Raw genomic sequence first — 25,299 nt, forward strand, 5'->3', positions numbered from 1 at the left:
CAGTAAATAACATCCCTCCATGGCCTCTGCATCAGCTCCTGCTTCCTGACCTGATTGAGTTCCAGTCCTGACTTCCTTGGTGATGAACAACAGTATGGAAGTGTATGCTGAATAAACTCTTTCCTCCCCAACTTGCTTCTTGGTCATGTTTGTGCAGGAATAGAAACCTTGACTAAGACACTTTTCTTCTCTTGTTTCTAGCAGATATGTTTTTGTTTTTTTTTTTTAATTGGAATAGGGTTCTGATCTTTAAAAGAAAATAAAAACATGTTCTTTGTATCTGATTATGTCACACAGAAGTCTCTCATCAATCTTGAAATGCAAGTCATTTCACATACATAGATCACTCTGACTACATATTCCATATGCCAGAATTAGTGGATTCATTTTAGACTCCTTCAGACAATTAAATGTGCCAAATATCTTCTGTGAAAATCCCCGAAGGCTCATGAAGCATTCACATATAATACATATCTAGAAACTTGTAGTACCTAACAGTCCATTCCTTTTCAAAATGGAAAGAACAAAGATAAGTGTAGTGGTTATTCCTGGTTGTTAACTTGACTATTTCTGGAGTGTACTACAATCCAGAACTGGAAGGCTCACCAGTGATCCTAATCTGGAGGCTGGGAGATACAAGGTTCTAACATGGATCTTGGTATGGAGATCTTGAGGCATAGTGGTTATGAATTTCAGAAGACTAAGACAGGGAGATCTCCAAGTTCAAGGTCATCTGGGATTAAAGGTGTGGTGGCACACACCTTTAATCTGGGCTACACCTTCTGCTGGAGACCTGCATAACGACATTGGAAGAAGAAAGACTGTCTCTCTCCTTTGCCAGCTTGCCTTGTGGGACTGAGTAACTAGCAGATCCTTAGACTTTGGTTCACAGCTGCTGCGGACCACTGTTGGGAGTTGGACTGCAGACTGTAAGTCATCATCAAATTCCTTAACTATATAGAGACTACCCATAAGTTCTGTGACTCTAGAGAACCCTGACTAATACAGAAGTTGGTACCAGGGACTGGGGTATTGTTGTAATAGCCCTGACCATACTTTTGTTTGGAAGAATGTGGATTTGAAGACTTTGGATTTGGAATGCAGTAGAATGCTTTAAATGGGGATTAATGGGCTATCCTAGTAGGAATATGGAAGACTTTGTTACTGAGAGTGATTTGAATTGTGCAAACCTGGCCCAAGAGGTTTCAGTGGACAATTTCAACATGTGGCCTATAGACTGTTTTTGTGGTATTTTGGTGAAGAATGTGGCTCCTCTTTGCCCTTGTCTGAAAAGTTTGCAAGAGGCTAATTAATTGCCTCTTGCAATTAATTGAGCAGATTAATTGCCTTAACAAAGGAAGTCTCAGAATCGCCCATAATAGACTTTGTTCTCTTGTTAAATCTCATGAAAAGCATTTTAACAAGCATAGCAAGCTGAGAATGGAAAAATACAAAATATATAATTTGAGTATTAAAGGGACACCAGGAAGTGAAATGGGAGTTGAATCCTGTGTTCAAGGATATTAAATTGAATTAAGGGAGAAGTGACCTTGGGCAAGATTCCACCTAGCTAAATTTAGGTCCAGATGTGCTAGTAAAAACCTTTAATCCTAGGAGGCAAAGATAAGCAGATCTCAAAGCCAGCCCAGAACAGCACAAGTTCTAGGTGAAGAAAAACATAAATCCAGGCTATGGGGGCCATGGAGTGGAATGTAATGGTTTGCATATGCTCATCACAGGGGGTGGCACGATTAGAAGGTGTGGCCTTGTTGGTTGAAGTGTGTCACTGTGGGGGTGGACTTGGAGAATTTCCTTCTAACTGCCTGAGGATGCCTAGTTGGTTCCTGGCTTCCTTTGGATGAAGATTAAGAACTCTTGGCTCCTCATGTATCATGCTTGCCTGGGTACTGTCATGCTCCCTCCTTCATGACAATGGACTGAGCCTCTGAACCTGTAAGCCAGCTCCAATTAAATATTGTCATTTATAAGACTTGCCTTGGTTATGATATCTGTTCACAGCTGTAAAACCCTAACTAAGACAATAAGTATGACAGCTTTTATTATCTCATTACAGTGCTGTTTTTAAAGACCATCAGAGTATACCTGAATACTTCAGTCTTGGACCTAAACATTCAGTCACCTTAGATTTGAGCAGTTACCTTTGATTCCAGTAAAAAGGCTGCTTCACAGATAGAACATGACTCATAGGAGGGTAGTATCTTCAGCAGCAACCCAGAACCTGGAGCATGAATAATTCTCTACTGAGAACAATCTTGGTCCTTCAAGCAATTAGAGCTTGTTAAACCACCATGTAGAATGAAAATAGACAATGACCAGCCAGACTATACCTTGCCCAGGACTACCTCTGTTGTAATGTTTTCTCTGCTTAAGCTTAAAACCCATGTTAATACCCTGCACACAAACACTGGGACAATGGCTCCCTTCATCTCTTCCTCTTTCCAATACATATTGATTAAATCTCCGCTGTGCTTTCTCTTTGCATGTCTATTTAATTAGTGTATTGGGAAGGGAGGCTGAGCATAGCTTGGTGAATCTGCCAGAACCAGGCTCGTTCCCCCAGACCTCCAGTTATTATGTTTTTCCTCATTGCTAAAATACTATATTTTATGGAGTTTCTGCATGTTTTCTTTCTTCCTTTTTTACTCATCCTCCTACCAGAATATTTAATATGGGATTTATCCCTTTAGAAAACTATACATGTATAATCTAAAATGTTTAAGTGAGTAGATGTTACATAGAAGATTTCTGGAGTTTGCTCATCTTGTACGATTGGATATTTATACCTGTTAATCAGCTGGTCTACTTTTTTTTTTTTTTTTTTTTTTTTTTTTTTTTTTTTTTTTTTTTTTAGTTAGTCCTTAAGAACTTTGGATTTTATGTGTGATTATATCATACTGTTTATACAAGTAGAGTCATATAGGTTTTTTCATTCTTTAACTAATTTTACTTAACACAGTATGCTTAATCTTTATCCAGGCTGTAACATATTATTTCCTTCTTCAGAAATGTTGAAGACTATCCTATCACTTTCTTGTGTGAGTCAACCACTGAGTCTAACACATACAAAAGAACACATATGACATTCTATAGTTCTATTTTTCATCCTGTAATTATTCATCAACATGAAAACAAAAGAATGCATCTATATCTATATATCACATATACCACACACACACACACACACACACACACATCTGTTTGTGTGTGTTTATGTGTGTGTGTGTGTGCATGTCAAGTAAAATAGAATTAAGGGCATAGTCTGTGGCAAGCTCTTTGACTATTATGCTGAACACTTAGTTTAGTTTTTAGCACTTTGAGCTAATTGTTTGCAGTGCTTCTACTATTCTTGTAAGATGAAGATACTAAATTGTGTGTATAAGGTGGAAGATCTGAATTCTGTAATTTATGGTTTCTTAGGTGAGTTAATACATTTAAATGCTTTAAAATAGCAGTGCACACATTAAAATTATAAAGTTCATGCCAATAAATCAATATTTTATCCATTTAGAGTGATATTAAGGATCCAGTATTGTGCTCAACCATGAGTTAAGAGCAGGAACACAGAACAAAAGGAAACACCTCTTTTAAAAAGAAACTTTGGTATGAAATTTTGAGCTTTATATATGAGGAAAACCAGATTTTCCTTTATATTGGTCCCTAAATGTTATATAGATGCATTTAGAGTCTTAATGTCAATGCGGAGTTCTGACACCAACTACTCTGTGAGCTATTTCTTACCACTGAGTTTCTTTTCCCAAAGCTTCCTTTTTCTGTAAATCCTCATGACATTTCTCTTGGAGGCAGTAGTACTCCCGAATGATGTTCCATCAAGAGAGGAGAGTGTGATTATTCTTTAAATGTTTGTGGTTTCCGTTGACCTGGAGGAAGAGAAGCTTCTCCATGGTTTTCCATTTCTATTCTGTCCTGTTTCCTTCCCACTAGACCCCGCCCTACATTCCACACTTGGATCTCATGGGTGATGATGAGTCAGATGGCATTTCTCACCAGCACTCTCTTGGGTGTCCTAGCAGTTTAGATCACCTACATTGCAGACAAAGCTGCTAGAAACACATGCAAAACTCAATTCCTCTAGGTTATTCTAAGAACCTTAATTCATTTGAAAGTGAAGGGGTGGCAAAGAACTTCAGCCTACACTGCAACTCACAAAGCAGAGAAAACCACTAATTTATCCTCTGTGATGACAAATCAGAGAAGTCACCCAGAAACATAATCATAGCATACAAGGTCAGAATAGATCAACCCTCACATGTCCCAGGCACTTCTGTTTCCCTCTGGAGAGCAACAGTTTTTCTTGTTTGGCTAACGGTGTGATGGGTGAAATACAATGTGTGGAATACAAGGGATAGGATGGCAAGGAAGAGATGAAGAATCTCATAAGGAAGAAACATATGGCTATGCATATGCATGCTGGTCTGCATCAGAAGCACATGTGGCTGGATGACAGGATGGTGATGCTACAGGAGAGCAGTCAGAACCAAGCCTAAAAATGCTTATTCTCTACTCAGTGCTTTCCCATGGTGTGAACATAGTTCTCAGTTATACTAAAGTGGATTTCTCCACTCACATGAATATACATAATAAAAGGTGCCTTACTTTGCAGTTACATTTGGAAAATTCAGATATGTGTGTGTTGTGTTGTTAATACATCTATACACACATATACAAACACACACACATATATATTGTATTAATATATTTATATAAGTATACATAAATACATATGTTAATCTCTCTTGATCACCTTGTGCTGTCAGTATTCTTTCTGAATGAACAATTACTGAGATACAACATTTTTTTTTCATTTTGTGTAATTTTTCCTAATATTTTTTCCTTTTTAATTAATCATTTTATTCATTTGCATTTCTTTTAACTTTTAAAACCTTTACAAAATGTTGATAATGATGAGGATAATAATGATGTTGGTTCATTCCTTTGCATTCTCTGACCTAAAATTATTAATAAACTGTAGGTGAATATTAGGGTTGTTTGAACACTCATATTCTCAGTATGCTATAACTAGGTGCCATAGTTAAAAACTGATGTCCATGAAACTTAATAAATGTCATCTTGATGCTATTAATCCAGCTAGCTTTCTTACATGTAAAACTTGAAAAAAAAATGGGGAAGGGTTGAATAATGGAAATGGAACCTTAAGGATTCTTTGGAAAGTCAGTTGGATGGGGTTTTGCTAAGGCAAACACATGTAGGAAGATTTAGCTTAAGTAGACACAGGTGAAAAACTAAGGCAGACTCGTGAAGGAACATTTAGCTTTAGCAGACACAGGAGAGAGGATATTCTGCTAAAGCAAGCATGTGAAAGGACACATGATGGATACTTTGCTAGCAACACACAAATATTGGTCTGCCTTACATTGCATAGTGGAGCTGCATTTGCCTGGACTCCTTAGAGAGAAATGCACCAAAATCCCTTTAGTGGTGTGCTGCAGTTTCTTGCTGCTTCCCCAGACTCAGGCTGATTGGCAGAGTTTTGTCAGCTGAGAGAGACATAAATGCTGATGCAAGACAGGTGTTGAGATAAGACCCAGGGAAGACAAGTGATGTTTGGAGGGTATAAATAGGACTTACAGATAGTGATGAAGGCTGAGTTAGACTTGCTTGTAGAGCTAGCTGTGCAACACTTGTGGGTCTCATGTCTTTGCAGATCTTTGCTTCCCTGAGAGAGGCACAGCTGAGAACTCCTAGCATTTCTCATGAACCCTCCTGCTAACTCAAGCCAAGGCTGAGGTCTGGCTGTTCCTGCTAGGTCATGTCACTGCTGTTGCTAACCTGACTGAACCAAACTTGATTGCTGGTGTATTCTGTCCCTGTTAACCTGTGAACTGAACTGCTGATTTCCAGACAGCACAGACGAAGTTGCTCCAATGAACCATTCTAAACAGGACCACTTCCCTGTATCTTTTCTTTTTCCACTATCTCTGGTACGTGGTGGGATAAAAAGGGGAGGTTAAAAAATTTAAGAACCATCATTAAATATGTTTTGAAAAGTGAAAGTTACAAATTATCTTTAACAGAGAAGAAAATCTGGCATCGATTGAAACTATAATTGAATTTGCTACATACTAGGTGTTACTGGGTGACACAAGGCACTGATACCTACCTCACACTGGAAACATTTAGATCAGAAATGTCCCAAAACAACTATAAAAATCTAGAAAATAGGAACAATCCATGTACACTGAATATGAGACACTTTCCAATTACCAATGGAAAAGGAAAAGATTTATTAGAGCTCAGGGTTATTTATAATGTGAATAAATACAAGGGATAAAAATACGTACTGATGATAACCCCAAACATCAAGAAGATGTTATACTCTTTCCTTCCCCTGTGTCAAGTGTGCTATCTTCTTTCTTATTAGCTGAATTTCAGTTTCATATATTTAATATTAGCAAACTTACTAGAAGGTAAGCCTCAGGAAAAGAGGAAATGTTCTCTATTTATCGTTATAACTCCAATGGTTCAAAAGCCACCAAATAAGATGATGTATATGACTGCTAAATAAAAATTAATTTATCGTCTTGTATATATCTAAGCTTTGTGTGGATGAAAAATCCTTTAAATCATTACTGAAAGATGAACACTCTTCATTTAAGGGCCATAGTGCAGTAAAGTAAAGTAAACACTGTATCATCTGCAATAGCCCCGGGGAACTCACAGGTCTGACATAGGAGAGAAAGAAATCATTCTATAAGTCATAAATGAGGAGGAGATACTTGGAATTTTAGAAGAGTAAAGGTAAATTTTCAATCTGAAATTTTCATAGTATTGGTTTTAGTTGGCAACTTCTCCAAGAAAATTGCTTGTATACACATTGGGTTTAAAGATATGCTCTAGAATATACATAGAAATGAGTGTGTTTTCTTTTAACAATATTTTATTTTACTATAGAAATACATGAACAACATATACTTTTCCTTGCTGGTACTTTTCTGAGCTGGTTCTATTGGAGACCTTCCAGTTTATGACATTACAATAATTTCATGTGTAATATTTCCTAAATAATCAGGTACTGGAAATTGGTTCTTATGGTTAGAACATTTGTTCTTATATGACACAACTTCTGCCTTCATATGTAGGATAGTATTTGAAGACACAAACACACACCCACATGTGTGTGGGTGTGTGTGTGTGTCCCAGAAGGAAACTCAAACAGCCTATTGTAAAATAAACAAAGCATGGACTTGAGGGAGTGTAATTCAAATGGGAAGGCTGAATTACAGTAGTAAAATAGAATAGGACAAAACCTGTAAGATAACACCACTTGACAAGTCAAAATGGGGGGGGGGGGGGAGAGAGAGGGGGGGGAGAGAGAGAGAGAGAGAGAGAGAGAGAGAGAGAGAGAGAGAGAGAGAGAGAACTAAACATATTCATCAGATTGTACCTCTAAATTTATAAGTGTGTGTGTGTGTGTGTGTGTGTGCACCAGATTACACATATGGAGGTCAAAGGATGAACAGAATTCACTGTTCTCATTTTGCTATATGGGTTGTCTGGGTATCACTCAAGATGTTAGTCTTTTGGCAAGACCCTTACCTGTCAAATGCTATAATCAGATCTTCTAAACTTGCCTTGTTTTGGAATGCTATATAATATCAGAAAAATAATTGGATGTAAATTATACAAAACTAGGTAAGGGGAAAACAAGTGACACAACTAAACATTGACCAAGTTTTATAGAAATGAAGTGTGTTTATTGATTTAGTTTAATTTGAAAATTAATTAATTCATCTGGAAAATTTGAACTTCTAGCAGAGGAAGCAATTAAGAAATAAAATGTCCCATAATTCCCATGTGACAAAAGTGCAAAGGAAACAAAGTTACAGTTCCAGGCTGTGGTGACTTGATATTGGCAAGATATTAGTCAGAATTTAGCTACTATGGGAAATACTTTATGTAAGACATATAATAACCAGACATGCCTGTCCATCTAGGTGAAGCAGGAATATTAAGGCTGATAGTGAACTACGCCAAATCCTTGACATTTTCCCAGTAGAGAATGAGGGATTATAAAGTTTTCATCTTTTTTTCCAGGGGACATATTAAATCTGTCATCTCACAGACTGAAAAATAATGTTTAATATGAAAATGCATAGCTTCATATGCATGCTATACTGGGTGGTCCTCTTTCTACATGGTTGCTGTAGATCCAAACTCAGGTCTTAAACTTGTGTGAATAGAACTTTACTGACTAAGGCATATTCCCAGCACTGCTAGATTATATTTTAAAAAACACTTTCTAATTAATATTTGACAATCTAAAAGTAAAAGAGATACTATATAGGAAGAGCTGATTCTGGGGTATGGAAACTTCAGTAACCAATATATAAAACACGAAGCAATCATCAATGACTGCAATAAAAATGCAATTTACAATACTGAGCTACATCATGTACTTGTGCAAAATATGTAAACTAAAATACTAATAATTTTGAAGATACAGAAAAATATTGACTATATTATTTTTATATACTTAATGCTAAAATTATAAATATGTACATTTTACTTTGTTTAGTGCCTAATATGGTAAATTTAATTATATATAGTCTGATGTGATTAAGTTAGGCTAAGTGGTGTGCTACCTTCCTTACATCATGTTGCTGTGAGAACATTTTATATCTTCTAAATAATTTTCAAGAAACTAATAAATGTATATCTATAGTTTTGGCTCTGTACAATAGACCTCTTGAAAAAACTGTTTCTAGTCTGACTGAATTTTGCGACTATTGACTACCATTTCCCTGACTTCTCAAACTGATTTCACAGGAAATGGCAAGCCAGAATGCTATCCTCTGCTTCTATGTCATCAGCTTCTGTAGGTTCCAGGTGGAATCATGATATTTGTTTTAGTCGTGCCTTTTTAAACTAGGTTCTTTAGGTCGATCCATGATCACCAATGGCAAAAATCTGCTATTTTTATGGCAGAGTAGTGTTTCATTTTTTAGTTGTCTTATGGGTTAAATATTTCTTTGTTGGTGGATACTTAAGTGGACATAAAACTTGGGAATTGTGAAGAATGCTGCTGACTAAAATGAGAATTTGTCTTCACTATCTACTGACTGGGAGTTAAGATAGTTCTGCCATTGGGTTTTAAAGAAACTTCAAAATGCACTCCAAAAGCTGTGGCAGGTGAATGAACTTTGATTTTCTTTATACCATTCCTATCACATAAAACCAGTTACCTTCTAAATAATGACTGCTCTAATAGAGGACACCTTATTATAGTCTGAATTATTATCTCTGTTCTTGATTTCCTGTTGCTTTGATAAAAGCAACTTGAAGGATAAAAGCGTTTACTGGACATTAGGTTCCCATCATCATAAACAGAAATCAGGACAGGAAAATGTAAGCAAGAACTATAGGAGAGATCATGGAGTATTTTCTACTGGCTTAGTCTCCATGGACTGCATACCCTGCTTTCTTATATAATACAAAATTCACTCCCAGCAGTAACCTTACCAAGAGAAGGCAAGGTACTCCCCAATCAATAAATGATTTGGAGAATTCCCTGGAGTCATAGCTACTGGCCAATTTGAGATGAAGGCAATTTGTCAATTGAGATTCCCTCTTAACAGGTAACTCTAGTTTGTGTTGAGTTGACAAAACAGCATAATTTCTCTACTAATTGGCATAATTACAAATTTTTATATACTCATTGCATAATTATATTTTTATGGAGAAATATCTATCCATGGTTTATGCATTTTCAAATAAGTGTACTTATTTCTACAGTATTTAGTATCTTCATATATTTTGGCTCTGAGTCATTATTAGATTGTAATTTACAAATATTTATTACATTCATTTGAAGACCTTTACTAGGTCCTCATTGTATCTGTTGCTATGCAAAAGCATTCATGGTTTTAAGAATCTCCTTTGCTCTTTTTTGATTTTGTATCCCATACTTTTGAAAAGGATATAAAAAGTATATTATTCATTATATTATTCTGAAATTCAACCTCCACGTTTTCTTCTAGTCACATTATCATGTTGGTCTTATAGTCACCATTATTCAGATTTGACAAGTTTTTTTTTTAATGTGTCTAATTTCATTTTACCAATAGAAATAGTAGGTTTCTCCTTTATGAATGTTAATTTTTGTTTTTGTTGTTGTTGTTAAAGATAATTTTTGCTAGAAGGTTTGCATTTACTTTTGAGTTCTCTAAGCTGTTTGATTGGCCTGGATCTACTTTTATGATAGTCCCATACTGTATTGGTTACTTAAACTGTAGGGACAAAAATGGAGAACAGCCTGAGGGAAAGGAAAACTAGTGACAGGCCAAAATTGAGATGCAGCTCAAGAGGAGGTTTTAAGGCCTGACACTATTACTAAGGCTGTGGTGTGCTTACAGACAGGAGCCTAGCACAGCTTTCCTCAAAGAGGCCCAACAGGCAGTTTAAAGAGTCAGATGTAAATACTTACACCCAAACAATGGACAGCAGCCAGGGACTCCTGTGGTTGATTTAGGAAAAAGCTGGAAGAATCTGAAGAGGAGAGCAACCCCACAGGAAGACCAGTAGTCTTAATTAACCTGGACTTTTGACATCTCTCAGAGACTGAGCCATCAAACAGGCAGCATACATACACCAGCTGATATGAGTCCCCCTGACACATAGACAGCAGAGGTCTGCTTAGTCTGGCCTCAGTGAGAGAAAATGCATCTAACCGTTAAGAGACTTGAGACCCTAGGGAGTGGGGAATTCTGGTGGATTAGGGGTGGGCTTGGGGTTGGGTTGGGGGTCATCCTTTTGGAGAAGAGGAGAATGTATAGGATGAGGAACAGTCAGAGAGTGGACTGGGACAGTGATAAAAACTATGCTGTAAAAAAAATAATAAAGATTTACTTTTTCTCAAGAAGAAGAAAGACCAACGTGTGGATACGTGTGGAAGGAGTTACAGACAAAGTTTGGAGCTAAGACGAAAGGATGGACCATTCAGAGACTACCCCACCTGGGGATCCATCCCATAATCAGCTACCAAATGCAAATACTAGTGCACATGCCAGCAAGATTTTGCTGAAAGGACCCTGATATAGCTGTCTCGTGTGAGGCTATGCCAGTGCCTGGCAAATACAGAAGTGGATGTTCACAGTTATCTATTGGATGGAACACAGGGCCCCCAATGGAGGAGTTAGAGAAAGTACCCAAGGAGCTGAAGAGGTCTGCAACCCTATAGGTGGAACAACAATATGAACTAGCCAGTACCCCCAGAGCTCATGTCTCTAGCTGCATATGTAGCAGAAGATGGCCTAGTCGGCCATCATTGAGAGGATAGGCCCCTTGGTCTTGCAAACTTTATATGCCCCAGTACAGGGGAATGCCAGGGCTAAGAAGTGGGAGTGGGTGGGTTAGGAGAGCAGGGCGGGGGGAGGGTAGAGGGAACTTTTGGATAGCATTTGAAATGTAAATGAAGAAAATATCTAATAAAAATTGAAAAAAAAAAGATTTACCTTTTCCCTATTTTCATTTGTAAGCTAAAAAAAATAACTAAAAATTTCCTACAAATTACTTTTCTGTGTCTATCTTAACTTATGCAAAATGAGAAAATTAACATGTCAATGATAATGTCAAAACAAAACCTGCCCAATAGAAACCCCAAGAAACAAGCTAACAGAGGGAACAACACATGCATCTCCTGCCTTAGACAAAAAGCAATTAAGTAGTACTAAGTGAGAGCAAATTAGTCTCTTACAGTGATGAGTCCCATAATTGTTTATCTAATACAGAGAAGTCAGTTCTAAAATCTTATATACACAAGCAACACCAAACAGGTTTTCCATATTGTAGTTACATATTTTGTGCGTGTGTGTGTGTGTGTGTATGTATGTATGTATGTATGCAGTAATAATAATCAAAGAACAGGAGGCTACCAATTTGATTTACAAGATACCTTAGAGATGAAAAATTTAAATTTACTTAATATAAGCATACTTATTTAAATTAGGCCTCTAATTAAACTCTGATGAACTCAGTTAATGATGTCCTTCTATGAATAGTGAACATTTAGTTGTGTTTTATTTATTTAAGACATTTAGTTCTAATTATGCTTGTGTGTGTGTGTGTGTGTGTGTGTAGTGTGTGTGTGTATGTGTGTGTGTGTGAGTGTAATTCTGAGTATGAGACTATGCATTTTATGCAGTACCTATGGAAGCCATAAGAGGGTATCTGATCACTTGGAGTTACTAAGAACTAAAATAGAGTCCTCTGTTAAGTAAAGTATGTGTGCTCTACGTGTAGAGCCATCTATTTATCCAGCCCTGAATTTATATTTTATTTTCATCAAATTTATATTGATATGTTTGCTGATTAAATTCACTCTGTTATAAATAAGGCAAGGAAGTTAGTCATTATGAACATGAAATGAATCAAATTTGAGGATCTAAGAAATGAATTAAGATAATATATCATTGTTTTTCTGATTTTTCTATAACCTATCTTATAAACAAAAAACTAAACCTATGGGTCCACACATGTTATTAGTTCCATACTAACACACAGTATTTTGAAAGCACTTCATCAAAGTGGTAAAAAACTCAAATCACATCTATGATGGCTTATTTAAATATCTCTTTGGTAGCCTCCAATCATGATGGTGACTTGAAGCACAAAGGAAATGATAGCCTGATTCCTATGACAGTCTTCCCTCCCATCTTGTATTAAATCTCACAATCCAAGAATGAAACAATCTCAGTGATAGTAAAGGAAATGATGCAAGGGCAGTAGACACTGGTTATATCTGTACCTCATGTCTGCTTAGGAGTTTTTGAATGTACAATCTAGAGATACTCCCTACAATACTACTGGATGTTGTAAAAATTCAATTTAAAGGATGGGAGAGATGTAACTGACAGTGGCATTTAGTTACACTGTTTATAGAGATATAATTCAGATGTTACAGTTCAAATTATTTTGATAATGAGAGTTAAAACATATAGAACATTGCCTCACTAATTTTATAACTTCATGGTACTCTATGATCATTTTCATCTCCCTTATAAAAATGTAAATTTAGAAAATGTGCTGCAGGTTTCTCAATAAAGAGTAAAAGTCTACCGTGAAGCTATCTCCCTACATTCATAATACAATGTATCTCTGTGTATATGTTGAACTTTAAGTCAACATGGGTGACATTTTATACAAAGGCCATATTAGATTATTATTAGCTAGGAAAAATGGGGGAAAGTGACCCTAGGAAGCATATCAGTCAATATTTATATTTAAGCTCTAGTAATGTTAGATTTGGAGCTTATATGACAGGTCTGTGTCAGTGAGTACTGAATTATTTATATTGTTTAGGATTTCTGTGAGTTTGGGATATGAAAATGGGATTGTAATCAAAGAGATAGGTAGACTCACTACTGAAAATCGTATTTACAAATAGATTATCTCCTGCGCACTAGAGCCAGTAATGGGAAAGCTATAGTCAAGTCACTGTTAGTCACTCTTCTACAGAGAACATCCACAGCAACATAGGACTCAGAGAAAACTTCTCTTAAGTGGTCTTGCTAAGTTTTAGGTTTCCCATCTTCCTTTCTGCAATGGACATGAATATCCTATAATTTCACTGCTGATTCACTAACATTCATTTCTACCTTCTTTAAGACAGAGGTAGCATTCCAATTTTATTTTCAACATATTGCTAGTTTTAAGATTCATCCATTAATCTTTTCACTGAGAGAGAAAAGAAGGTGAGAAGAGATAGGACTACTAGACAAATGACCCTGGGAATTCCTTCTCATGTTTTCTTGAAACATACCCAATATACTTCTAACTTTAAAATTCATATCAAAAAGTACTCAGGGGAGAGTACTATGTGTATAAGGGTTTAATTGGTTGTAAAAACATCAAGTGGTTTAAAGGACCATGGCAACTATTTGGTTTTTGTCCGAATTAGTAGAGATATCCTAGCCTAACATATATTCACTCATCAGTCGTATCAGCCACATAAAGAATAAAAACCAAGAGCATTTTAGTTGTGAGACTGTTGTATTTGTAAGATAATGATGGGTAAAAGAGTTTGAACATTCCTTTATCCTCCATTTCTTGTTTTGTAAAGAGCGACTTAGAATTACCATATTTTTGATCAGTCTAAGGAATTTACTAAGGACAGATCACTTTTGGCAGTAGCAAGGTGGGCAGAGGAATAATAGAAAAGTTGGCAAAGGATAATTCTTTAAATATGAGCAGTGGGCCAGCAATGAGACAGAACTAGGGAGTGTGGGGGAGCAGGTGGGTGGGCATCTTGGCTGGGGATGGGGTAGAACATGAATCATGACTATATCTTGATAAAATTGACTACAAATAAATACTTGTATTCTAAATATGAGGAAAATCAAATGGCATAAAGAACTGTTTTCTCAGTACTACAAAAATTTCTACTTACCAGTTTTGAGTACTAGTAATTTTAATAATGTGGATTTTCCTAGGAACATTCCCATAAGAAACATGCCATTTATATAAACATGTAAAAATTTACTTTTTCTCATATTAAATAGTTGTTATAGGTATATTTTAATTTTATAGCTGGGAAATTTGAGAAAGACTGGACTTAAAATCACTATGATTAAGTAGGGGAAGAACTGAATATTCATTCTTATAAGCTGATAGGTTTCTAACTGATAGGTCAATTTCAAAGCTCCCTTAATAAAAAAAATCATAGTAAATTTATTTTTTGCAAATTTTATCCGAGATAGCATGTTTTTCTGCAATCCAAGGACTCGGAATGGAGGCAGAAAGATCAAGTATTTAAATGCTAGTCACAGCTACATAGCCAGTCTTGCTACATGAAATTCTGTGTCAAAAAAGAAATAATAAATAAATATATAAAATAAAAGACTTATGAGACAGAGGATCTATAGAAAAATGAATACTTCTTAGGGATATGGTTCAGAGGTAGAACACATACTAAGCATGCATCCATCCAGTATTGATGGGTTCAATCAAGCAAAAGGAAAGGAAAACATGAAAGAGATGGAGAGAGGTGAGCATGTAAGTCCAGGGGAACATCATCCATGTTTTTTCTGCTGAAAAGAAAATGCTTAGTTGTGCAGAATCAAGACAGAACATACAGAGTATAATAATAATAATCTGTGTGAACTTCTTGCAGAGCCTGTTCACATTCTTCCCTTCCTTTCCAATGGGCAATTAAGTCCTGAAACTTTCATGACCATGCTTCAGGGAAGACAGTCTGGGGAAGGTCAGAGTGACCTTGCTTCTGCAGATTTCTCAATTGAAAAAGTGCTACATTTGGGAATATCACCCAAGCCCCAACCTTTACAGTGCTCTTCATCATTGTAACAAAGGCTTGTAAATTTTGTGCTAAATTCCTCATAATTGCCATCTTATTTAGTATTTCAAATTACACTGTTTTCGGGATAATATTCATTGTCTTACTCAAAATGATCAGAGGTATAACAATCCTAATCTCAGATCAAGCAACTTCTAATAATAGAAACAATATTAATTAATGTTAAGAAAATGTGAGAAAAATTAGTACGTGTCGAGTGGTTAATACAATCATTGCTTTTATATCAAACTTTTCAAAGTAGATTCCTGGGTCTCCAGTACTACTAAAATTTTAATTAATGAAGTTATCTGTGTCTCTAAGATAAACATGTATCTATACTACATTTGCAAGCATCATAGTATAGCAAAACCAGTATGAGAATTTAACTACAGAGTTTACATGAAAAAATATAATATCATCTAGAATTTCTCTCAGCTCAACATTAATTATTTCAGTTCCTTACAGTTCATGAATATTGATTATTAAACTTCAAGAACAGCATCTTAGTTTATTTTAGTGGTCTCATTATCTCTGTATTAGCACTTCTTTTTTTACTGTTCATAGATATAGTAGAAATGTTTCACTATATCTTAATGATAAATAAATAAATAAATTAATTAATTAATTAAAATAAGAAAATCAGAACCAAAAGGCCTTTTCTGGTATTTTGAAAGCCTACAAACTGCAAAGAAAAGTGATCCCATTGAGTGTCCTTTGGGTTGCTGTGTGTTTTCAGTGGCAATGTGTGCTGATCCCCAGAATACTAATATGTTGTCTGAGAGTATGTATTGAAGAAAAAGACTACCTCTACTTCCAGAAGCAGCTGCAACACACACTGATGACCACAGTGTGGGGAACAGGCTGTCATTCCCTTCATCAGCACGATGTGTCAGGAAAGATGAGTGGGGACCAGCATACGGAGTGGAAGCAGTGGAAGGCAGTGAGTCATGCTCTCATCTCAACATCTAAAAATAATCACAGCATATTAAAAGAACATATTTCCTTCCATAAAAATGAGGACCTTTTTTTTAACCTATATGTCTGTAATTTTCCGCTTCCAAACAGGTATTCCACTGGCATGAAGTTATACCTATATAAATATTAGCTATTATCCAAGGAAGCCAGGGGTCCAATTTAAATTGTGGCACTTATGTAGAACATTGACAATGCAGGACAAAGAATAAGTTGGTTGTCAGGGATATAATTTGAAATCACTGTAAGAGAAGGTAACATAGTTCAGAGAGCTTTAGACCCATCAGAGGTCATTCATAGTTAAAATAATTTTGCACAGATCCATCAAAATCTACATCTTGGTCTTTATTCATATAAAGGGGAAGCAGAAAGATTTCCCTATTCCTTGTTATCACAGCAATAAATCTGTCATTATTGAAGATCAAACCCTGGGTGGATTTTGAAGGAACACTAAAGGACAAAGGAGTAGGCCTGGGAATGTAAAAATATATTTAAGATCTGCATAGTGAATCACAGGTTATTCCTGAAACTGAAACTAAATAGATCTGAAATAGCCTTATACTTGCACTACAAAATAAAGAGGTGGAAGGAAGTTTGAAGGGTTTTTGTTGTTCTTCCTGTTTGTTTATTTGTTTTTTGTTTTTTTGTCATTTTGGCTTTTGTTTTACCAGTTGAAGGAAAGAAGAAAGATGGAGAGATGGAAAGTGTGAAGAGGGGAAGGGTAAAGGAAAAGGGGAAAGGAGAAAAAGAGAGAGCGTCTTACATTAAAACCTCATCAGGTATTGTTCCCATCCCTTGTTTGCTGCATCATAACCAAGTGTTCACTTTGTCAGAATAGCTGCTGGGGAAAAGTTCAGTCAATAAAATAAAGAGATTTCAACATGAAGAAAATGTCAGAACCTTGGGGACTTGACTGGAGCTGCAGATGTTTTTTAATTAAGTTTATAAAGGAGTAAAGATAATCAATCCTATGCCGTGGATGCCATTACTAAAGAAACAGCTGTCCCTACACTCTGTAGACTGTGTAAGGACATGTCCCACCCCCTCAGTCGCTGTCAAGCTTGTAAATGCTTGCTCTGCTTGTAAACTGTAATCATCTCATAGCATAGTCTTTCAAACAGGTTGTCAATAATTCACACTGTAGATAGTGGTGGTTACTACATAACAGCAGAATGGCAGAACCATAACATCCCACAATTAGAGCAAAACAAACCAACCAAATCTCACCACAGATCCAATATAGGTCCAAGGGTCAGGTGATGGTACGATCCATCCTTGTTTACTTCCTTTTCTTGGAAACTTCATTCTTCTAGACTTTTCTTATAAGCTGTTAAGACCTCATTTTGGTTTAAAGTACATGAAGAAGAAATCTGACTCAAGAGTCCTACGACCCAGTTACTGAGCTTAAAAGCTTCCTAGGATACGACTTTGCTTTTGTTTTTGAAAAAGAAAACTTTAATACAAAATATATAAATGATTCAAGTCATATTTGCAGTGAGATGCAGATAGGAGAGTTAACCTTGCACAGGCAATTATAATTACCACAGGATGCCAAGTTCTTCTACTAGGGCATCCTCATCAGTGCAATCACAGCCTCTATGCAATACCTTATTTACACCTCGTCAGGAGGATTCTGTCCATTTCAAGTTATTTCTAGTTATTTGGAATACTGACTAATTAGGAACCTCATAATAGCTCGGGCAGTAACAGACTAACAGCCATATTTTAATATCAAATCTAGCCATGAAATGATTTTACTGTATCTTTGTTCACTCTTATCATTTATTGTCCCCTCCAGTTTATATATCTGCGTTACCTAAAGGATATCTGACACTTAATATTAAGTGTATTGGCTGCTTGCATACTTTTATTCTTCCAGACAAAGTACTCTGAAGCAGACAGCAGAAGGATGTAAAGGGTTGTTGGAGTTTTGATTAGCATCAAAGTAATCTGGAGTAGCACATATCACTCATGTTTATCTTGAACTTAGTATTTTAGATAGCAGTTAGTTCCAGTTCTCTGGCAAACCTTAAAATTACGTGTAATATTAAACTCTATGATGCAGTTGCACTTTTATATAAAGCCAGATATTCTTCCTTCTCTCTCTAAACCTACTCTTGTAACATGAAAGGCTCAGGCTTGGGGCAGTACTCTGACATATTGTGGCATATGTATGTGTTCCTTCAATCAAAACCACAACATCGCACAACACATACACACACACACACACACACACACACACACACACACACACGAGAGAGAGAGACAGACAGAGAGACAGACAGAGAGTACAAGCATGAGGGGGTGGATATTTCAGGCTATAAAGTGACAATATTAATCTGTCTACACAATAAGCCCATAGTCAGCTGATGCTATTTATCATGGGACAATGATGCCATGAAATGGTAACATTACTACTCTATGAAAATATTCCTTTTTCCTAGAAAACTGGCACCCATATCAAGAAAGATACAACCACTAAACTACAACAGTCTAGTTGTGTCAAACATATACTTGCCATTGGTAAAGTGCTGTGGCCATTAAGACATTCCACAATAATCAGAATATCAACAAACATCTAAAAAAAAACCTACTAAGTCTGAAGTCTTCCTTCCTTCTCTTACCCAAAGTGTTTCACATCTTAGTAAATCATATCTTCATTCATCTAATTGTTTAAAAATTATCTTCAAATATTTTAGTTGTTTCCTTATCATCTTTATACTTTACACATAATTTGTAAAAAGTCATGGTGTGAATTATTTTTATCCTTTTCACCAATTTTACTCAGTATAAGCAACCTATAGTCAAATTGTGAAGTATCTTCTTTCTATTTTTCTACCCAACTTATAGAAAAGATCTTAGCTGGAGACAGGGTAATGCTATTTTATTGTGTAACTTGCCATTGCAGTTCTTGATGTGTAATCAAGAAACATTCTAGCACACTGGAAATAGAGGCAGTTCAATGGCTGTGATGGTGTAAGGCATTCTTTCTTCTTTACTCATTGCCTGTGAGCTGACCACTGCACACTACTCATTACAAATCCCCGATTCAGCTCATTAACCAGTTCATTATGAAACAATGGAAGTTGACCAAATGGGAAGGCACAGAAAGAGAAAATGTATGGTTTTCCCACCCTGAGTAGAGTCTACTAGATGCTGATTTTACAGTGACTTTGCTTGCTCTTCTCCCGTATTGTCCCCTCCCAGTGTTTATATATCTGCATTACCTAAAGGGTATCTGACATGTAATATTGAGTATATTGGTTGCTTGCATACTTTTATTTATTTATTTATTTATTTATTTATTTATTTATTTATTTATTTATTTATTTTGGTTTTTTGAGACAGGGTTTCTCTGTGTAGCCCTTGGCTGTCCTGGAACTCACTCTGTAGACCAGGCTGGCCTTGAACTCAGAAATCTACCTGCCTCTGCCTCCCGAGAGCTGGGATTACAGGCATGTGCCACCACTTCTGTCTGCATGCTTTTATTCTTATTCACAAAATACTCTTGTTATGTATATCATATTTTCCAAAAGGAACATAAGGAAGCCAGCTTCATTAGTCAAAGTTCTTTTTGAGAAACAGAACTAATAGAAAATGTGTAAATTACATGTAAAATTAGGCATTGGATCAGACAACTAAGGAGGTTAGAAGTCCAATATTCCATCTGCACCCTAGGACCCAGAAGTGTAGGTATGTATTTCAAAATTCCTGGCAGCCTGGAGCAGAGGCTAATATTACATATCACATTTCATGTCTGATGGTCTGAGAATCAGGCTCTCAGAAAGCAGGGAAGAAGTTTAAGTAGCCAAGTCAAATAAGCACAAACTTCAAACCCTATTTTCCCTTTTAACCTTATTCAAATAATCAAAATATTAGAAGATGTGCCCATAGGGCCATCTACTTTCCTACAACTCTTGGTTTAAATCATTCAGGCTTCAACAGCCTGGCAAAGGTGGTGTGAGGAATAAAGAAGGTAGCTACTCAAAGAATGACTGAAAATTGTGTTCTAATAGCTATGCATAAAATAGCTATTACTTTAGATTTTCTATATTTAGTAGTCTGCTTTTGGAAAAGTTACCAATGTTCTAACCTATGGATAATTTATCTGCAAAATAGAGTAATTCACAGTTTTTAATCATTGGAGATTAAACAGAATAATCCATATAGATAATAAATATGGTACATGGTATAGCTAAGACACCAATGGATATTGGGTTACTTTATAATTATCAGAAGAAAGCAATATTTAAATGCTTCTAGAATTCAGATACATACAAACGGCACAATTTGTTGTTGTAGAGATAGGTCCAGTGTATTGCTAGATACTGAGCTGACATTTTGGGGAGATAACATACAGGCCATAGAACTTTTAAGGGTAGTAGGTAGAGAACAGATTGGATATTAAATAAGGCCATCTGCCTGCTGATTCTGTGTTCTTTGTAATAGTGAAAACAGCAATTACGATAGACTCACACTTTAACTGAAGAAACAAATTATTTTTAAATGCTGCATGCACAATAGTCTTTAAATGAACAAAATTTTGACCCGTAGTTTTGATATGAAGATGCAAACTGTTTCTTAAATATGAGTAGATGAATTACTGAGGAAAAGTTGGAATAAGAATGCATGGAGCAATCAAGGAAACAAGACATTAAGACAGAACAAAGACCAGTGATTTGCCCTGTGCCTGGATCAGAATACACTCTACTGTCCTCCTTTGACTTAGTGAGGACTGAATATAGAACTACAGAGTCTAATAGCATTTTAAAAACATTTCATTTAGTATTGTTATGCTCAAGTACTTAATTAAATGTTTACTAGTAAACAGATGTCAGATGTTCCAAAGTCTCACTTAATGTAATTAAAATACATATACTGAATGTTCAGATGAATATTCTTTGGCAGTGAAAATCCTTTAGACGCTCATCAAAATCCATATTTAGCATACTAACATAGTTTTTTTTCAAGTAGTAGTTTAGTGGCAAGAAATGACTGCATATTTAATGTGTTCCCCAGAGGAATGTAATTACAGAGAATTCAAAATGTGCACAACAATGGCCATGGAAATGTAGTCTGTGTCTGTGATGTTCATCCATACTGTGATTCATGACATTTCCTGTGTGGTTTCAGCAAAACTGACCTGTAGTCACAACAGGTGGACATTCACTTATCAGTCCTGCCTTGCTCATATTACTGCATGGCTGGCTCAATACTTGTGTAAATGCTAACTAAACCTTTCATAACACCACTGTAGAAAGATATTGTAGAATGCAGATAGTTACAATCAAAGCATTAGTCATATTTGTCCTGAACTTATTTGCTACTTTTGTTCTCCCTTTTACATATTTAAGTAATATAAGAAGAGATTCTGTAAAAATTGAATCAAATTCAAATGGTAGAAAAGAAAGAGAAAGCCTGAGGGCATTCTTTCCTCCTTGATTCCACCCTCAGTCTCAGTATCGCCAATCTTATTGCTTGTTGTCTCTACATCTTTTCATTTTCTTAAAAAAAAAACCAAAAAACAAAAAACAAAACCAAACAACAACAACAACAAAAAAGAACCCCAAAAAACCAGAAAGAAAACATGTAAAGGGACATGAAATCTTGTTCTCATTGCTAGTTTCCTTTCACAGAGAAAGAGAATTCAACAAGGTATATTCCTCTTTTTATTTTTCTGTTGGGAGCCCTGTGATACATCTGGATGACTGGTTCTTTCCTGTCTGCTTATACTACACAATCATATTTGAGATTCATATGAATTGGATACATCAGAGCTTATATGTATGGTCTTAAATGAATACATTCAAGTGATGTGCATTTTTATAATTATGAGTTAAAATATACACACATGAATGATTGGACATGCATAATCTTATAGGGGAAACACTTGAAATGTCATTGATAGCTCAAAGGAACCCTTCAGACTAGGTATTGTCATAAATGTTTGTGCCCCCTTTACCATGGAGCTATTCACAATAGCCCACCTACAGTATCAGCCTAGGTTTCCTTCAATGGATGAAAAAGGAAAATCTGATATATATATATATATATATATATATATATATATATATATATATATCATTTGAAGAAAACCAGATGGAGGTAAGATCCATAATAATTTAAAATGAAATTAGCTGGATTCACAAAGGGAAGACTTACTCAGTTTTGTTGTATGAGAAATCTACAAGGGAAAAACACATCAAACTAAAGACTACTAGAGACATAGAAATGAAAGGAAAGTGAATGAAAATATCACAATAAAATACCTCACAACACATTATATTCAATAAAATTATTAAAAATAATACAAATCTATAGTCCAATATTTTCCCCTACTGACAAATTAATATTAAAAATTTGAATTTTAAAAGTCAAGTATTTGTATTACTTAGCTATTTCAATTAATACTGAATTTTAACTCATTCCTATATACTTATTTGCCAATTATATTTCTACTGTGAGTGGCCTAATAATGGTAGGTTTTCAAAAAGTTCTTCTTTGTGTATTTTAGAAATACAGTTTTTAGAAATCCTCAATCTGAGTAAGAAGCTTGTATTTTATTATATTTGAGAAATCATTTCTCTAGATACCACTTATCTTTCATTACTTGAATAACATAGAATATTTCAGATTTATGAAGTCAAAATTATCTATTTTAATGTACTTTTAAAAGCCTTTATTAGAGCTTCATTTCTGTTTCTTTCACTAATTCTTTTTATTGTATTGGAGTATGACAAATATACACAATACAAATCAACTAAAGCAACAGTTCAGTAGATGATCTTAATATGAACTTGCTCGTGTGTTCAATTAAAAGAACACAGCACTTTCATATATAAGAAATGCCTTTGTAACCACTCCTTATGTACCTACTGCACTCCTCAAAATGAACAAGTATCAATATTAAAATTTTAATTTTTCTAAATTTTTAATAACATTTAATATGTATCTTTGGGATACTTAACTGATGTTTATGAAATATATTCATTGATCAGAAATAGCTTTTATTTGGTTATATCACATTTATTTTACCTCCTTGAATTAATTTGATCTAGTCTCTTGTACATGGTTATTTGAAATCATGTGTTGTATATTAATTATGAATAAGGCTATTATAAATATTTTCAGTCCATATAATGTTTTTTATAGTTATGCCATAGAGCTTTCCAGGATACACACATACACACACATACAGAGGGAGAGAGAGAACGACATAGACAGAGACATGCATGTATATATGTATGTATGTATGTATGTATGTATATATGTATGTATGTATATATGTATATATTTCCTATAACTGGAGGATAAATGGTTGTGAACCACTATCTAGGTGCTGGAAATTTATTGCAGATCTTCCATTCACAAGTATTAATATTTCTTGGTGTCACATATTTTCTTATTTAATTATAATATATTCTGGCAAATATATTTCATATGATGTTTAGAATATGCAGTCCATAAGCCATGTGGTATTTACCCTTTGTGGATATATACATATATATATATATATATATATATATAAAGAGAGAGAGAGAAAGAGAGAGAGAGACTATTTGGTTCACTTTTAATGATGTAATGTTTGGGTCAAAATTATTAAATATATTATATACTATAGGTTATATATATAATACTAGACTAAAATGTTCTATACTAAAATTAATATAAAATATAATTATCCATGGCTAAGTATTTCTCACTTTTATTGAGGGACCCAACAAATATATCCATATTGGCCAGGTTGCTCACACAAGCAGTTAGAGAAGGGCACTCAGTTACAGATTGTATAATTGCCCAGTCACCTCCAGTTCTCAGCCATAAGGAAATATCTTGAGGAATTGATATATTTTAGGCTTTCCTTATTTTGGTTTTCTTTTGGCCTGGCTCAGCTGACATCCAATGATGCTTCAATGTTTTTGATGTAATTTTTCTGACTCATTCCTCACTTTTGGTGGTTCACCATGGCGAGAGACTTCCTTGGGCTGCATGGGCTTCTTCTTTAGTTCTTATACTGCCATGAATGCTCACTTGCAGGGAAGCTCTAACTCTTGTTTGTTTTGTTTTTTTCAGAATACATGGTTGTTGTACTCTGATGTTCTTCTCATTATTACCTGTTTATGAAAATGGAATCTCTCTCCAGTTTTAGTATCTTCTTTCAGAAATCTCTGGTGTCTTGTAGGGTTAGGTCTTTAAAATGTATTGGTAATTTCATAAAATATTTTTTTTTTAGATCCAGTAAATAGAATTGAATTGAACATGGAAAACAAAAACCACAATTTCCTCTCCTACTGTTGGACCAGGGAGCTGGAGGAGGGGGCAGCCCGAGTTGTGTCAAAACCCTAAGACAGGCAGGAGTAGGACTGCTCCCCCTGCCCCAGACCTACATGTGTGGGCACATATAGCCCTGCACACCCACCTTCGTGCCCAGAGGACATGTAGCCTAGTAGCCAGATTAAATTTTATATCTGGCAGCACCTGAAATTACTCCTTGTGCAAATGAGGCATCCTGCCCAATGATATCCACTCACCTCAAAAGCCCCTACCCTCCAGCAAAATTTGTGGTTTTTGTTGGTTTGTTTTGTTTTGTTGTTTTTGTTTGTTTGTTTTGTTTTTGTTTTTTTGTTTTTTGTTTTTTGTTTTTTTTGAGACAGGGTTTCTCTGTATAGCCCTGGCTATCCTGGTACTCACTTTGTAGACCAGGCTGGTTTTGAACTCAGAAATCCACCTGCCTCTGCCTCCCAAGTGCTGGAATTAAAGGCATGCGCCAACACGCCCGGCCCGTTTTTGGTTTTGTTTGTTTGTTTGTTTGTTTTAACCATTTTTTTTTAGATATTTTCTTCATTTACACTTCAAATGCTATCCGGAAATTAGATATTTTCTTCACTTACACTTCAAATGCTATCCGGAAAGTCCCCTATACACTCCCCCAGCCCTGCTCCCCAACCCACCCACTTCTGCTCCCTGACCCTGGCATTCCC

At 35.5% G+C, this 25,299-nt stretch overlaps 1 long non-coding RNA gene across 1 annotated transcript in view; it reads right to left on the reverse strand.

Moving 5' to 3' along the window:
- The window catches only part of LOC110309167, an 89,118-nt gene extending 83,614 nt beyond the window's left edge, over positions 1-5,504 (reverse strand). The window contains exons 1-2 of the long non-coding RNA XR_002379668.1: positions 5,414-5,504; positions 3,760-3,899 (exon numbers count right to left, since the gene is read on the reverse strand). This is a non-coding gene — a long non-coding RNA (uncharacterized LOC110309167). The remainder of the gene's footprint in view (positions 1-3,759; positions 3,900-5,413) is intronic.
- Positions 5,505-25,299: the final 19,795 nt, after the last annotated feature.

The sequence above is a fragment of the Mus caroli genome, chromosome 2, assembly GCF_900094665.2.
Source record: "Mus caroli chromosome 2, CAROLI_EIJ_v1.1, whole genome shotgun sequence".
In the NCBI taxonomy this organism is placed as follows: Eukaryota; Metazoa; Chordata; class Mammalia; order Rodentia; family Muridae; genus Mus; species Mus caroli.